The sequence below is a fragment of the Athene noctua genome, chromosome 6 (assembly GCF_965140245.1).
Source record: "Athene noctua chromosome 6, bAthNoc1.hap1.1, whole genome shotgun sequence".
NCBI lineage: Eukaryota > Metazoa > Chordata > Aves > Strigiformes > Strigidae > Athene > Athene noctua.
In genome coordinates this window covers 18,978,340-18,996,805 of record NC_134042.1, presented here as the reverse complement: position 1 = coordinate 18,996,805, position 18,466 = coordinate 18,978,340, and the positions used below count along the sequence as shown (strand labels likewise).

The 18,466-nt window shown below is 36.9% G+C and overlaps 1 protein-coding gene across 4 annotated transcripts in view; it reads right to left on the bottom strand.

Annotated features, from left to right (window-relative positions):
* The window catches only part of MEIS2 (Meis homeobox 2), a 174,274-nt gene that overhangs the window by 137,937 nt on the left and 17,871 nt on the right, over positions 1–18,466 (bottom strand). The window lies entirely within an intron of this gene.

Genomic DNA, 18,466 nt, shown 5'->3' with positions numbered 1-18,466 from the left:
AAAGTAACAAACAAACGTGCACCCTGTGTGGATCAGTGCAAAAAGGAAAATTATGTGTGTTCACATATTTGTTATGAATTCACATTTGCCTGGTGCAGAAACTTTATTTCTCAAGGAGCACTTCAGAAATAATAGGTCTTAGTTGCTACAGTAGCTCAGATTTTTAATTTCCAGTGCCTCCAGATGAATAGTATAACAAAGATTTCTTCTTTGTTGAGGACAGTTACTCTAAAGCAGCTTGAAGCTATCACACACTATACAAAACAAGTAATTTCATTCTAGAATGGATTCAAACAAGCTTGTCAGGATTTTTATCTATTTATAAATTATATATTTAACAGTAAAGTAAGACAGACATGGCTAGAACGTTACACATGGGGAAACACGATTAGAGATATGCCAAATAACTCAACCTAATCCCAAGCAATAGAATCTTAAGGGCACTGGGAATTTCTAGAAGAATTAAGCATTGTATGCTGTAGAAAGCTCAATTAAATACCCTTAGAAACCAAGCAGAGATTCTTTCAGATCTGCCTGCAATATGTAGTCCTCCCAAATGCAGAATGTTTGCATCTCCAAGTATCCTTTTTCTGATCATTCTTTTAGACACTGAAGCTATGGAAAGTACACTTTCCAAAAAAAAAAAAAAAAAATCTTCTTCAGTGCTTTCATGTCTTGTATTTCATACACTTGGCCATCTTGAATTAATAGGAGTCAATGAAGATACACATACTTAAAAACGGCTCCAGCTTCATTGGTTTAATCTATGAACTTTAAAGACCTTCATTTTATGAGCTTTCCTCGGGGTAGGTATTTCAATGTTCTAAAAACAGGGTTATGGACTGTTAAGTTAAGCACATGTTCTGCATCAACATCTTAGTTTCAGCAGGTTATTTGGTGCCAAGTCTGCCAGTTAGTATCATCAGTCCCGAAATATGTGCTTATTTGTTTTAACAGGTGTTTTGAGAACAGCACAGGACAGGAGAAAAGCACTGTTAATATATTCATTTGGTATCCATCTATCCTTAATTCTGAAAATCCCCTTACCCTTCCCCCTAAACCATGAAAAAATTTCACCCTAGGTGTTTAAGATGCAAAGAGATGGCATTGAAACAGAGTGCAAATGAGTATTTCTTGTTTATTTTACCAGTATGACGATTTGTCTGCTCATTTCTATTGTACATTATTTTTCATCTAGTAATCACAGACCTGAGTTTACATATTGTATGACACATCTACTTACAGAAAACTACCTTTTATTGTGCTACTGATGTCAATTGTAGAACTAAAAAAGTAAGGCTGAAGCAAAAAACCCAATACCCTTTAGATGATGAAACATAACCGAGGACTTTTACTTCTTCTGAAGACTGTTCGTTAGCATTTGCATCAGAGGATGTACAGGGAGAAGAAATGAAAACAATCTAAAACCAAAATTGGCTTACCGACATCAGTCGTTCCAGAGAACCAAAATAATAGTTTGCTCTTAAAAATGAATAGCATCAAAACATAACAATAAGATTTACACACACACACACATTGCTGTCACATTTGTGGGTCAGTTGAGATGGTGCACCACAATTTTCACAAAATACACACACACAGATACACACTTCTTGCAGGTGTTATCTCAGACTTGGTCTGCTGAGAAGCAAAGTGAATCCCCACAGTGATGTTTGAAGGTTTAAAAGCTCAGTTTTTTGTTTCTAAATGCCTATGAAAACATTGCCTATGCTCAGAGGCCTTTTAAAACAAAACCAAAGCTTTTAAAGCTTCAAAAGCGGTCATGGGAATTTGCTCATCAGGAGGGAATCCTAAATGAAGACCAAGATTCAGTGGATTCCCCTGTACATGACAAAAGCCATAGCCTGTCTGCAGATCTACCGTTTCTTGTAACAGATGTGGGCTGATTCAAGCAAAACCTGACAAACCTTTGTGCATGCATTTTACAAAATCTAAAGGTTTAATCCTCCCCAGTTATGTCCTTCTATTTTCTGCTATGCTATCAAAAACCAAATAAACAACAACAAAACCACCAAAAAACCCCCTACCTTTATAGATACTTAATTTAACTAAGAGAAAGATCACCCCTCAAAGTCATCAACTTAAAGGAAAATAAAAAAGGGAGGGGGGAGGAAAAAAATAAACTAAGCTTGGAACTTTTATTGTTATAACCTCAAATAGATACAAGACAGGAAGGAAGCCAACTGACAGTTGCTTTTTAATATATGGGAGATGATTTACAGAAGGAAATATTCTAATGCTGTGTTAAAGGCCTAGACTACTTGAAAAACTTTTTTTTTTTTAGTCAATGTTTTCTACCTATAGCAGTCTAAAAATGAGGTAAGAAGTTCCTAACAAGTTGTTTAAAGGACTGTTATAAAAAGGCAGCAAGAAAGTAACATTTGAGTAAATCAACACTGCTGAATCAGTTATTTAAAGCATAAGAAGCCTGATGTAAATTAAATCTTTCTTCTGAAAGTATGAGATATATCTTTTACTCAGTTTTAAGGTGAAGCACACAAGTAAAAAAAAAAAAAAATCTACTGTTTCACCTGAATTTGACGGCAGCATTACTGCCCACCATGTATGTAACTGACATTCTCTGTTTTCCTTTGGATGAAACAATCTCATTTGGTTCATGCACGTTATACCCCGCTCCCATGAAATAAGACAGACAACTCAAGAACAGCTAATCATCATGGAGAATGCATAAGAGCAGAGGGCATTATATTTTTGTGTTCAGAAACAATATCCTTCTCAAATTATTTAAAATAAAATTAATCATGCTATAACAAACAGCTGTTCAGTGGAAGACTGGAACAGAAGACCAGTACATGGGTCCTCCACTGGACATCTGTCTGTGTATAGGTACATCCTGCTCATTACAGCCCCAGTTTGAACTAGGACCCTTACCAAGAGTATTACAGTGACAAGCAAAGCAGGTCCAAGTGAATTGTTCTAGGGTTTGCCTCAGCTGGAGGGTGCTCTTTGCATAGTTTACAAATTATGCACTAGACAAGTTCTCAGTCTCTTAAGAACAACTGAACCTTACAAAGAAATTCTCTAAGGAAGCACGTAAAATGTTTATATGTGAATTAAAAAAACATATACACACACATTCCTACTGAGAACATAAGCAGCTCCTCTGAGCTCATGTAAGGGAGTCATAGAAAATAACATGAGAAACAAACTCAAATCTATATTCTCTGATTATATGAAGGCAAATTATATAGAGGTAAGATTTTTTTGCTGCACAGGCACACCAAGATTGAATCAATTCTGCTTTCAAATATACAGACTGTGCTCCCATCAACTCCCACTGAAGTCAGAATTTGACCTAGTGTGTACTTTACATTCACATCAATGAAGTCAGTAAGAATGCAGAAAATTGCTTTAGAAAGATGTAAAATTCTTTACTAGTTCTAAAATAAAAGGACATATTATTTCTTGTAAAGAAACCAGATTGATAGCCATTTGGAAGAGCTTAAAGGAGGGTTAATTGGCATACAGTAAGACTGAATTCTGACAGTGTGGACTTCTAGCTAAAATGACATTCTCTCTGGTGTTCCTAGGATTGTAGGATTAGCTTACAAGAAAGCAGAGAGGGGTTTGAAACCAAACCCTGAATGTCACTGATGAATTACCAGATTAGAAAGGCCTGACTATATAGAACATATTCCTGCCCAAAATCAGATTCAGAAGAGAAAACAAAACAATAAAAAAGGCGAAAATCTGTAGTTGAGCCTGAGTTATAGATTAATAGAACGAATGAAAGATCTAAAAAAAAAAAAAAAAAAAAAAAATTTAAAAATAAAAAACAATAAAGCCCTTCTCTCATAAAATCTTGCTCGTAGACAGAACTTTATGCCAAACTATGCTCAAAGCTGGGAATATGAACTACTAATAAGATCTAACTCAGGGAAATAATTAGGATAACCTGTTCACAGATAAATGAAAGTGTTTCATCTATCATTGCAGCTCTGCACTACAGAAGATTTTCAAGAAATGGATAAGGTAGGATGAATTTCATTATTCTGAGACAGAGTAAAAACAGGAAGAAGAAAACAGGCCCATATACAATGGTTAGCTATCAGCTATGTCTAACTCAAGTCACTAAAGTAAGTTTGTGAAGTTCCAATGTGGTCCCTTCAACACACTGAAAGAAAGCAGTAAAATCTATAAGTAATTAAAATCTAAGAAACATTCAACACTAATAAGATAGTCTCTGTTATGTCTTTTTTAACTGGAAAACTGCATTGTTACTTCTCCCTTGGACTGAAGTATGAGTACTGAAGTCATCTTTCTCTTTTCAAATCCTTGCACATGAAAAGGGCAGAAAAACCAAAACTGTAAGTCAGCTGAGATGATAGCGCAGACCAGCCTATCCCAGTTTCCCTAAAATGAAAGTTATCTATACACATTACGCATTTCGGTAACCTCTAAATCAAAATTTAATTTTGTAATACTTTAAACTTATGGAATCTATCATTTTACACAAGATGAGTAAAACACCACTGAAGAAAAATAAGACTGTTAAAACAAAGCATAAATTAAGTCCAGTGCTTCTCATTTAGAAAGATGTCTAAATGTACCACACACACACACACAAAAAGTTAAGAATCAGGAGTTTTTTTCTTACCTAAATACACTTTCACATGGTGACATGTTTTGCACAAAATATACTAAGTATCTGGATACACAAAGTGAATGAAGCACATGAAATCTAATCAAAAGCTAAAATGAAAAACCCAAAATTTACCAACTTTATTTTTAAGGAAAGTATTTGTAGTTTAGGACTAGAATGAAAGTGTTAATTGAAAATATAATTAGAACTTTTCCTTTTAGTAGTTTTTGAGAAAGAACTTGTAGCATTTCTACATATTACATAGCTGAAATGATGACAGAGGACACAGTTTCTAGAATGACTTTCAGCTGGGTTATTCACATTTGTATGAACTGTCTGCTTCTTGTACCTAGTATTTCATCGTTCAAGCACAAATCCCACAGAGGCTGAGGTAGTCAATATTAAACCTACTGTGAGCCTCTTTATTTCAGAAAGAGGACTTGCAATATACAGAATTAAGTAATGTATATATGTCTTTGCCAGACTGAGGTCCTACTTTGTTGTTGTAGGCACTTCTGAAAATTGAACTTATATACTGATATACATATAGGATCTTTTCATCCTTTGCCATTTCTTGCCTAAAAATATTTGCCAACTCCACAATGCTAATTATTACATTAAAGTCTTTAACAAGTGGCAAATTATAATTTGTACATCAGTTTAACTCTGAGAAATAAAAGTAAAAGGCAGTAATGAAGAAATAATAAAAAGGTAACAGCCTTTTGACTGTAGAGAAGACATTGGGCTTTAATAATTTTCTCAAGGCAGTAAGATGACAGTAAAAGTTACACTCATTGGGTTTTACATGTTCTATGGACTAAGTATTTTTCATTCACAACAGCCTTCTTTACAATCTGATAGCACAGAAATATATATATTTTAAAAAAATCCTTATATAAAAACTGTCACCCTTCCTTTTTACTTTTTTCAAGAGATTTCTTGATATAAAATGCTAGAAGTCTGAAATAATGCTTCAGCACAAGGTGGATGCACAGCATACACGGTTGTTTTAAACAACTGAATTATGTACCCAAGCTGAATGGGAGTCCATGAACACCAAATAATGTAATCAAGTCAAAATTGTTGTTGTGTCAACGAAGCACTTGGGAGCACTGTTTGAACACCAGGACCTCAGTGTGTTAGGTACTGTACAAATAAAGCAGAAGGACAATCCCTCTCCCTTTTTTTTACTGGCAGAAGCCCAATGTAGCTCCATTGATTTCAGATGTATTAGCAAGGAAGGGCCTGATCCAAAGCTCACTGAAGTCAACTGAAATCTTTCTGTTGATTTAACAGGCTTTGGATTAGTCCCTAAATAAGAACAGATTTTGGCTCAGCTAAAGGATTTCACTTAAGCCCTCTGCTTGTTCAAGCATCTAGTAGGAGCTAAGAGAACACTGCGGTCCTACTGAGTAGGAGGCTGGGTTCATCCTGAACTATCCCCTCTAACAGATGTAGAGGGTCAGGAGTCCTACGAAATAGAGAACCGTCAGTAAGTGGTAAATCTGAGGTGGGAGGAATTAGGAAGGAAGCTCCAAACTGAAAAATTCTGATTTGTGCTGTTTAAGCGTTGTTCTATTCTCTTTAGGCGGGAGTGTAAAATTAGACAGGGAGTTCATGCGAATTTCTGAATTTTACGCTCGTAAATAATTTAAAACCTTAGCACCAAGTTCTGAAATAGAATTCTATGCATGTGTTTGTCATACTGACTTCTGCTGAACTCTCTGCAAAGAGGGGCTGCCTTAAATCTAGGTATGACCAACTTACAGCTGCATGTGGAGAGGTCCAAGGAAAGTTTAAACAAATGTAATTGCTTAAACAAGTGTAGCCACAGTAAGCTGGTGGGCATAATGCAAGATTATAAGGAAAAGAGCACTCTTTACTTATTTAAGAATTAAACGCTGGGCTTGTCAAAAAATTTCATGGTACAAATCACATCTTAATAGAGAATTTGCTGAATTCCCCCTCTCACTTTCATGGCTGCACCACCCATCCTTGTCAGTTACAGCAAATGCTCTGTTTACACAAGAAAGTAGAAGACCCCAATCCTAGCCTGTGCATGAGGAATGTATAGTGCCAATGGTGTACAAAGGTAACCATCCATAAAATAATTTGAGCTCTTTCCACAAGTTATGCATCCAGCAGTCTAGGATAGCACTCGGTGCAAGTTTGAGCATCTGGAGTTAGCAATGGACTTCAGACTCAGAGCAGCTGGGAAGTCAGTGGAGCACAAGGAAAACACTTTGTCTTGCTCTTTCCTGTGCTCACTACCCCAGCTGCAGGTGGGAATAGGGGCACCAAAGTCATTGTGCCAACTCTGCCACTGGATCATGTCCCTGTGTTTGCTCCTTACTCTGGGGTAAAGATGGCTTCACAAGTAACCCAAAACACAGCCAAGCGTTGGAGCTGTCATTTATAAGCCACCTGTATGCAACAGTAGAAAATGAAGACTCATTTACTTCCTCCAGCTCCACACATATCTGCACACGAGGTGAATTATTATATTGATTACAGTCAAACAACAGCAGTCAAATTCCTTAAAAGTAATTTTGAGTTTACTGCGTAAGTTTATTCTCTCCAACAGATATGAAAAAGTGTTAGTATTTTAAGAAAAGAACCAAACTGAAAGCACAAATTTATTTTCCTCTGAAGCTCACTTTAACATTTAAAAACCACCAGAGGAAAAAAGTGATTCAAAACTCTTCTGTGCAAATAGAAAAAACTAGTGTTTATTATTAGTTGTCCTCTAAAATGTAAGGCATGATGAAATTTTGTTCAGAAATATTAGGAAGTACTAGACCTTTATGGCTGTCTTTTTGTAGATCCTATATGTCTTAATGGCAGTAGTTTCTATGGGAATTGTCAAAAAAAAAAAAAATAGTAGGGGCTTTTTTGTGCATTTGTTTTTTAAGATAAGAGAATCATGCTTTGCTTTCATTTTTTTTTTTTGGATGTGTTTGACCCAAACTTTGCATATCTGAAAGCAGCAGTGCCCCTGTTATTGCTACTGATTGCACACAAAAAGGATCAGGATCTTTTGTGGATAGTGTCTTCCTCTTCTCTCCTCTAAGGAGGAAGAACTGCTTTTAACAGATTCCCACCTTCTTCCTTCAAACCTTGGGACAGTTCGCCACTGACTCGTAAACAAAAGACAGATCTTTCACAAGTACTATAACTATGATCAAGACACCAAGTTGGTGCATTTCAAAATGTTATTCTAAGCTCTGTAGAAATGCAGGTTACTAGACTAAATCTATATTGGCGTTTATCAAGACTGAAAGCAGGAATAAACAATGGTAAGATAGTTACACAAAATGTTATAAATCCCCCCTTCCCCCAATAGATATGCTGTATTTCATAGTTAACAAAACCCCTCTAAATATGAAGCAGACTCCATGGTAGTGCTTGCCAGTTCTGATGCCCTAAGCCTTCATTCTTAGCCACCACTGCCTGTGTACATGCTGAAGACTTTTAGACCACAGAGCAGGGTGTACTCTAGATCTTCTCATGCCAGGATGAGAAAAATCAATGTCCCTGTTTAGAAGACATAACTACTGATGTGCCAGGTCACTAAAAATCACAACCTGTTATATAGCTCTAGAGTACTAAGGAAATCCTAGTGGAAAAGAAGAACAACCAACCAAAGCACAACAACAATGCATTGGACAATCTTGTTCTGAGCCAACATTACCCTTGGATGCCTAAGACCTAAATATGAACACAGGATCAAGTTTTAATCAAAAAACCCAAAACAAACACTAAACAAATAATATGCATATATAGTGATACAACAATTTTTTTAAGCATTGGAAACATCAATTTAGACTTCTCATCTTTATGCAAATATCACCAAAAAATGGTGATATGATCCATATAATCTTTTATTGCTCATTTCATAAATCTTATTAATTAAAAACAATACAAAGTTAAAGATCAAGGCTATTTCATTCACCTTTTCTCACCTTTGTTGAAAAAAGAGGAAATATTAAAATAAGCAATACAATTTACAAATGCGGTATATCCAGTGCTTCTTTTGTAGAACTCAGAGAGGTAAATACGAGAATGAACTTGAATTTTCTACATAACCCTGCATTCCTGAAATATGACAACAGATGACCATTTCATAACACTCATGCAACATCTAAGTACTCTTGTGTCCATTGTACAGATGGGGAAGAATGCACATCAAAGAGAGTATGTACCTTACACAAGGTCCTATTGGATTCGGTGCTGCAGTTAGTTTCTCCTGGGGAGACAGCTATATCCTTACCTCATGGCAACAGACTGAGGAGCTACAGGTAGGCCATCAAACTAAGAGATGCCTTTCCAGGGACCATACTTTTTATTTGGATCCTGCCTGCAGCTAGCAGGGTAGTTAAGGTGGCCATCACTGTTTCCTGGTAGCATCCTATCCTTATGACTATATTGCTTTCTTATAGTTTCCATAACACCAGAAAGTTGCAAGTCTAAGTTTCCACATGTGTTTTCACAAGTACATTTTTATTCTTCTAAACATTTAAAAATATTCATTTACATCTTCCACTGCATGCACAAAAACTTACACAAGCTGGTAGAAACCACTGGCTTAAAAATTATAAGCATTTTTTTGAAGAGGATATCCTAAATATATAGACACTCATCTGATTTTAAAAATCCTCAGCTTATCAAGACTTCCATGTAGATGGCTTGATATTTTAGTGAATGAAAAACCTACTGGAGTGATACAATAGTTTAACTGAAGAAAGGATAAGGTAGAAGATAGGAGAAATTACTCACTTCAGCCTATATAGAAAGCTTCCTGCAACCTCAGCTCCAACTTTAGCAACCTCTAGTACCAGTTACTTAAAGGAATCTTACAGCAAGCTCGAGAAAGAAGAAAGTATATTTAGACACCAGATCTGGGTTTATTAGTATCCTGCAATCAGTTACTTAAATGAGAAGTAATTTTATAAATTAAAAGCAATGATTTATGATAATTCAAAACCAGATTAGTTTGAAAATTGAGAATAAGTGCATCAAATCACTTTAAGAGGCAACTAAAGATGGCAGTCAAATTTCCTTCACCTGTCCTACTTCCCCAAATATAAAAGCTGCTCAGAAGCTAGAGCAATCATGGAGTGGTTAGCATGCCTCTTCTCAGGCAAAGTAAAGACAGTAAGACAAAAGACCCACATATTATAATGTGTAGTGCCATAATGCAGTGTTTGATGCTCTAGAGGGCCTTCAACAAGTACTGTACAGCCAAAAATCAATTGAAAATCAGCATGATAACAGAGCATGAGTTGCCCTGTAATAGCCTTAAGCCCCCCAAGGCTATGTGGGTCCCTTTCATCTGCCAGGCTGCACTAAGGCTAGGGGAGCCTGTCCTCCCCTCCCCAAGCACTCTGGACATGTTGCCTTTTACCTACTGCTTTCACCTTGCACAGTAAGGAGAGCTGACAGCCTCAGTGGATCTTTTAGGTTTTCAAAAGTGGAATATGATTTTTCTTAGCATAGGTTTGGAGGCTTTAAATTTTCACCTTTTTTTCTTTTTACATAAATTTCTCCTCTAAGTAAACCTACTGATTTTGTACTGTAAACATTCTCAGCATGAAGAAGATCCCTCTGATCCTATGGCTGAATACACAGAGGTGATTCTTCTGTCGTGTTTAACAAAGTACAACTCAAGAAGTAAAAAGAAAGAAACACTGTTCAATTCCACACAAATTGTTATGCATGCAACGAAGTGGGCCTACAAATATTTCACTCATATGGTAGGTTTAATTTCAATATTTCTTTAATTACTTTCCAACAATGTCTGGTTTCTGTTGAATTTACACTCGTACTTGGCATTTGGTGCAACCCCAAAAAGATAAGATACATATGTCCCCTATTCACAGTCTTGGCATTTTTACCTTAACTCAGGCATTGAAGTGATTGGTTTGAAAAATTACCTTGCTGATTAGCTGGGTTTTCTGGTAAATATATAGCATTAATCCTTAAATTCTGAACATGACATAAGGTATACAAATGTTCTGTCTGACTCAACGGCAACATATCATGGCTTAAGGAGGACATGTACACTGATCTCTGTGAGCAAAGAAAGAGCTAATTGGGAGTTAGATTCAGTGTGATTATCAGCTTGTTTATGATAAGGGAGTACTCTTCTGAATAGCACTGTAAATTCATCCCTGATTGTGGTGTTAAACCACAGCTCATTTCCCCCCCATACCCTTTTTTTTTTTTTTTTTGTTAGAAGGGGCTTTAAACTATTTTTAGCAGATGACAGTGTCACGCTTTGATTTTCTTCTGTCTTAAAAAAATAAATCAGCCACATGAGCCTGATGTCAAATTTCACTTTCTAATAGGAGAAAGGCACATTTTAAGTGTTTGCTATAAGAACACATTTGGGTAATTTTTCCCCATGTCATTATGAACATTAGACTGACCCAATTAATATGAAATGTTTCTATGCTGCTGGAACAGACCGTGTTACAGAAAGAGCCATTTGCACAACCTGTTCATGATTATGGGCCATAAGGACACAAAGATGGCATAGACATTTGTGGACCATCTGAATTCTTACAGGGGAAGGGGAAAGAGGAAAAAAAAAAAAAATTATGTTAGCTGACTGTTGTGGGTCATGTTTTTTAATCCAGAGTATTGGACATGTAACACAGCAACAAGAGCTGATCATTTTGTTTAATCACCTTTTGGATCTTTGCCAGATGGTCTCTATTGAGAGCGCTGCAAACAGAGAGAGATGAACTGCGTCTAACATGCCACTAGAGCTTTCCCGTAAATGTCTGAGAACTGAATCCAACAAGAATTTAGTCTCAGAGCAGAAAGGGATACATTTAAAAACTATGTGCATTAACTATACTTTTCCCCATAGAATCCTCACTTGGCATGAATAATTTACCCTCTCTTATGCTAATGGGATCATGAAAGTATCCCTGTGTCTTTAGTGCAGCTATTCTCAGCTTTCAGTAATTACCCCACCCAGTGAAAATAACATGGCTTCTGCAGCTGAACGGCCTACTAGTACCTGGCAATTAGAAAGATCATGGCTGACAGAGGAGAGGTCCAGAGATGGACACACAAGCTCCAGCAGCCTAAGGATCACTTTGAAAAATTAAAAGCCTTCCACTGTGAACATTTCCTCAGTTGCTTAGGATCAACATGGAGAGAGCAGATTCCTGCAAGGGCATTATAGTTTCAGAGTGACAGAGGATTCAAGGTCTGGGCACCCTAATATTGAGAAATAGTGACATTCCTTGGTCATCAACAGTTAAAAGAAAGTTTGTGGGATTTTTTTTTAAATTAGCGCTGTCTTGTTAAACAAGAGGGAGGTAATTAAAAAGTCAATTAATGGGTGTCCTTCAGTATCTGACAATTTTACCAGCTAAACAAGAGGAAAATTCTGTAGTATATCATTAATAAAAAGTTTTTAAAAACCCATTACAAAGAAACAGGCTTTGACCTCTGTCCATAGCACTCCATGCTAGGTAGTTCACTATGTAAAAATTATCAGGCTAAAACATCTGGGAAAGAAAGCTATGAAACAGCAGGGAACGTGGCTGGTTTATTGTTTATCTTTTGTTTATGAGGCAGTATTCAAGTTTAATTACTACTCTAAATTAAACTCTAACAGGCATCAGGAGACATCCCTTTACACGACTAAGTTAAAAAAAAAAAAAATCCAGAGATTCCAACACTAGATCTTTCAAATAAGTTAGCATATATAGGAAGAAATTAGTCAGCCTGTAACAACACAGGAAGACATTTAAGCACTTGCTACTGTATGTCTGAATGTGTTGTATTATGAAACCATTAATACTGTAACAAACATACAATTGTAATTTAGCAAATGGGATGTTATCTAACATTTGGAGGCAAATTGGGTTAGGCTGAGTAGGATCTGAGAAGGAAAGAATGGCCTGAGGGGGAATCCTACCTTTTTTTCATCTTGAAATACAAATATATAAATACATATACACACATATACACATACATATATTTAAAAACACCCTGAAACGTTAAGTTAAAAGCAAAACTCTCAACAACAAAAATCTCTTAAATAAAATTGTTTAGTTATTTTCTCTGATCATTCACATACAAAAGGGAAGAAAGGGTTCACTATGTTTACTGTAATGGTGAGTGACCAGTTTTAGTTTTAGATAAACTTAACTGTAGGAAAAAATAAAAGTTGAAAGGAACTAGCAAAAGATTATTCCAGATGGCATCTGTCATACTGTATTTAGGGTTATTTTAAAGAGATTGCTGCCACTATGAAAACATTCCACTGACAGAGTTTTCCTAGGCTGCATTTGAAACCCCAGCACAACATACTTCAAAACAAGGAAATAAATGTTTCCTAATGCATATATATTCTTTTTATCTATATCTAAATATAAAAAGGTACATGGATTAAAAGCTAAGAGTGAGGTCCAAATTTAAAATACAATTATAATGTTTTAAATCCCTCCCCCCCCATTCTAAGCTTTAATTTAATAAAAGGTGAGGAATCTGCACTTGCCACCAGGCTGATTAGTAGAAAATTGTACAATGGAGCGAAGGCTCACTGTGAAATTTTAATGCTACTTATTGAATAGTGGGTAGGGACATAAATGTGCACCGACTCCAGCAATCAAACAAAAATTGCAAAAAAGATGTATTTGTTCACGCAATAGATGTAAAGAAAAGAAAGGATGGGAAGATATTAAAATGTGACTATATTTAGCTAAGCTGGTTCTGGCATCATTATGGTTAATGTGCATGTGGTGTGCAGTGTGAGCTCAGCAGTTACTGGGCCAACTGTCTCAGTATTTCTGGGAATTCTGCCTATTCACAGTGCAGGGATTGTTCAATTGCTGCAAAATGTACAAAATGAATTTTACAAAAATGAATTGTAAGGAAGGCCCCATTACAACGATTTTACAGCAAAGATGTCAACATCAATTTTTCTTTCATGCATAGCTAATGATTAAAACAGCATATTCCATTTGCCTAAGACAATTTATTTCATATTGGCACATCAAAATATTGAAATACAAAGTTATCTTTACTCTACCCTTATTATTCATTGCTGCTGAACCCACACCATTGTTCAAACCATGAAAAAATAAAGCAAACTTGGCAAGAAATACTTAAAACAAAGGCTCATCAATATTCTCCAATTTGTCAACATCTCAATTACAGCAATGGAAAAAATGTAAATTTCATGTGCTTTGAACACTAAGGGGTCTATTCTTCTGTCAGTGCACATGCGTAACTCCCATCACCATTAATGGGAATTACTCATACATATCAACACAAGGACGGGCCCCTCAAACTTGAAAGGAAAAGATGAATTAATAAGGGCTACTCTCTTCCTGTATCTTCCTCAGCTGAAAAAAGTCATTGTTCTTTAAGAGTTTTTCATACTTCATACAGTTCACCTTTATGAGAGCTGTGCCTTCTGAAATAATACATCTCCAGTGAAGCATTATTTATTAGCAAGTTTGATTTTTCACAGTCTGGATGTTTGAGCCTTTCTATTAGGAATTTCTTTTCTTATAAAAGACAGCTCTCTTCCAATAAAACCATACCCTATAGCCTTATAGGTAAAAATAAAAAGGAATAAAAATATGTTCTGAATCCTTATGATGAATATTCATACTAGCCTCAGCAGACTTATCTATACATACAGAACTAGGAATAAGAAGTTGTAGCATTAGCTTTTGGATATTAAACTTCTAAAGACTTTGCATGAATGTGTTATTTTTTAATTATTATTAAAAACAAAACATCCTTCTTTTTCTGACTACTGGAGTTTAGTTCAAAGCTTTGTGTAGTTTCAGTAGAGTTTTGATACTGTGACAGGCCTTTGGGCATTATCAGCTGGTTTTGTAAACAGCTAGTTTGGTAAACAAATTTGATTTGTATAGAAGATTTTATTACAAGATATAATGAATAATATACTACCTAATTTTTCCAACATGTGTCAATCCAGAGACGTAACCTGGGATGAACATGTAATTTCAGCTAATATTTTAGCTGACTTTTCCCTGAACCAGATTAAGTCTTTGCCACAGAAAGCTGTTGTGGACAAATTTGTGGGACAAATATCAAGCTGTCACAAAAGTGTTTCAAAACTACTTTAAGATATTACCCTAGAGAGTAGCCTCAGATATTATTTATAAAGGGGAAGATCTTCATTCAGCACAAGTAGTTCCACCAAAAAAAGCTCCCACCAAACCAAAAAAACCACACACTGATGAACTTCTCACATGATGCGATTCCCATTTATATTTTTACTGCTTTATAACCTAGAAGAAGTTTCTTGTATCTGGCTTCTCACTTATGGCCAAGCTTATCACCCCAGGCCTAATTTTAAAAAGATGCTGAACTTCCTGAAAGATCCTGAAGAAACACAGCCTCCATCTGGCTCAGCTGGATCAGGCCCTTTGAGTGACTGAACTAAGAATATGACAAATCAGGTATACAATCCTGGTATCATAAAATACGAAACTGAAAGTATTCCCTGGTGCTTTCCTGTAGACCACATGTTTTTAAACCTTAAAAAGATTTATTTCCCACTTTTCATACATAATCTGCCATATTCATTATTTGAAATATCCCATAAAGAGATTAAATAGGAATTAAAGTCTGGGAGTATCATATCCATCACTGTGGTACAAACTGATGCTGAATTCCAGAAGTCATTTAGCCCTGTATGTAAAGCCAGTGCCCGTTTTTACTTTGTTTCACAAAGAATAAGGAAAATATAATACCCCAGAAGACTTTCAGACATGCTTTTTCCCCTCCAAAGAAAAGAGTGGATGATAAAGCTACACACACCTTTTAATCTTCCACTTAGGGTTTTTACACATATATTCTCTGGCAAAAACCCCAGGGTTTTCTCTCTCCCCTCCCCTTCTCTCAGCCCCTTTCCTGCCATCTCCCTTGCTATAACTCAGCTAACCCAACAGAACCAGTCAGTTTTAAATTTCAGTTGGGACCCCGGTGACCTGTTAATGAATCTACAGAGAGGAGAAAAACTCACAGTGTTGAGTTATGCCTGGTGTTGCTAGCTGACTTGGAGTCAGAAATGCTTGAAGCGTTAACGTAATTGCAAGAATGTGAAAAATGAAGCGTTGGGCTCCTGAGCAAAGCGAAAGGTCAAAGCAAGCCCTACACAAAACAAGTCTCTGGAAGATGGCCTCATTAGACCATTAAATCAGCTTCTTTTTCTCCTCTAAGATGTTTAATGTTTTATTTTTATTATTACATATATTTAACTCTTTCGCTTTCCAGGGCAGGGGGAAGTTGATCAGACTGACTACATAATTACTAATCTCTAAAATAGTATTACACAGCATTGATTTGCATTTGTGGATCTGAACTGGGATAAAGTCAATAAATGCTTGGTAGATTACAGGTCACTAGTACTATGGTTTGCTAGATGATCAATATGTTGTATAGCTTAGTTTTCTGTTGAACAAGTGAGGTGACATGTTAAGAACAACATAGACACTCACCACTAATAAAATTAGGATAATCTTTCAACATTTACTGCCTGAAGGCCCTTTCCTTAACTCTTTCAATGTCAGCATGTTTCTAATACCAAACGTTGACTAGATTAACCCTTTTGATGCCAAAGGGCAGTCATGCACTGTTGTGGAGAGACTTGTCCACAAACAGATAAAATGCCTACAACGTTTTTGTTTGGTTTCAAATTTAAGACTTATGGGTGGATTCTTCTGTGTAATAAATAGATCTACCTCATGCAGAGAAAGTCTGCAAAAATAATGTCATCACTCATCTAACTGCTTTCCACCTCTCATGCACACACCCCCCCCCCAAAAAAAAAAAAAAAAAAAGAAAAAATCACAAGCTGCACATCACAGACTTAAGACAAAAGCAGAGACCCCTGGAAGGAGTGCTCCCAAGAGTCAGAAGAGACTGACTCTGGTTTGAATCAATCTCTGCTGCCACCAGACATCAGTGGAGGAGACCATAAGTTGCTAATGTAACCCAAGACTCTCTAATGAGCTCCCGTTCCCAAGAAATCCTTTGGGCCAAATAGAATACTTGAAGCAGCATTTGTGGAAGGTCTTGACAAAACTGCAGGGAAACCAAGTTGATCTAAATAAGTAACTGCACTGGAACAGCTCAAGAGGACATCTACCCATCTTGGCATTGCCTGGGATCAACTCACTGCCAGTTCACGAGTTATAAAGTAAACCCTGCCCTCCCCCAAGGAAGCATAAGGAAAATTCAGTACAGGCCTTCCTCTCTTTAGTCTTTCCCAGGGTTGAGAGGGGGAGAGCAATCCAAAGCTGTCTCCAATGGGAATTTTGCTGGTGCTGTAGGATCATACATCTTTCAGCTGCCAGCAGCTGAGTGGAATGCTGATTTGCCACTGGACGACTGCTTCCCTTTAAAAAGGCCCAACTGAGCACAAAGGGAAGCATACTAGCAATGTTTTACCCTGCTGGACTGGGCAGCACTAGTGACTGATTTGGCCCTTCAGTGATTGTTCCCCTTCTGCAGAAATTAGTATAACAGGTTCATTTAAATCATATATATTACCAGAAAACTCAGTCTCCAATGGGAAGTTGGTATACTTGTCATCAACTACTTTTTCTTATGCTTAGCAATATTTCTCAAGCACCCTGAGTTATGTGACAAGGAATTAGAGATTAGTGAAATGCAAGCTCCCTGGATGTCAATACAAGGGATTTCTTGACATCAAGCATGGCTCAAGGAAGAGAGTCTTCTCATTTCTAAGGAGTTACTGGGGTAGAGATACAGGTGTGAGGAAATTTCTTACCTAGGGGTGGAATGAACACGCTGTGGCAGATGACTCAGAGGAATCATTTTTAAGTATGCAAAAGATCATCTGCTATGCCAAGTATTTTAACCACAATATACAATGTAAACATTTGATCAACAGTAAAGTCTATGGCCAGCTAATAGATGTAACATGGTTTTGCTGCTTAGCAGTCAAGCTCTCCCTTTCATTAGCTGCTGAGCCTGTAATAGTTCATGCTGGGCCTTGTACAGCTCCAATCCAACCACATAGAAAAAAATACTGTGTGACTCGTGTTAGAGTTGGATCACACTCTGTGCCATGGCTGCTTTCTATCAGCAATAAGATTACAAATACATAACAATTCATACAAATAGGAGACAAACCCAAACCACTCTACCAGAAACAAACTTTGAAAGTTCCTAGAATCACAATGGATATGACACCAGATCGTGAGACAGACGAAGGGATCTATCTCTGTGCCAAGCAGTGGGCCACGTGAGAGACGTGAAATCACATATCTGCTCCACAGCCTAAACGTGGCAAAAATCATGGTGGGAAGTGGCCCACAGTGCGAGACTAGTCATGGCAGCTCTAGCCCTGAAGGCTGCTCCCCTCCCCAGTTTCAGAATCCTGCTTTGCTAGTTGGATGGCTGACCTGTCAGTTGGTTCTGTTGGGTAAGTGTAATTCCCAGGTGCACAAGATGGAGGGAGCAGTATACCATAAGGTCTTATAAACGTAATGTCTCACTCACTAGCTGAGTCTTATCATGCTTACAAAGGAAAACAAGAACAGACCCCGCCTTTAACTTTGGTCTTAAAAAAAAAAATCTGAGTCAAGATCCAAGAGTGACAGTAGACCAACTTTACCCAACTCTTAGCACGGGACTCTTGACTCTTATACCTTCTGGAGTCACTTATACTTCTAATGAGCAAGTGTAAAACACTATCATATCAGAATGACAGCCTCTGACACTCACTCAGCATGGTTGCAGATGACCACACACAAGGTGCAATGCAGTAGGAAATCAAACAAAAAACCCTGAAATAATAATCAAGCCTCCTGA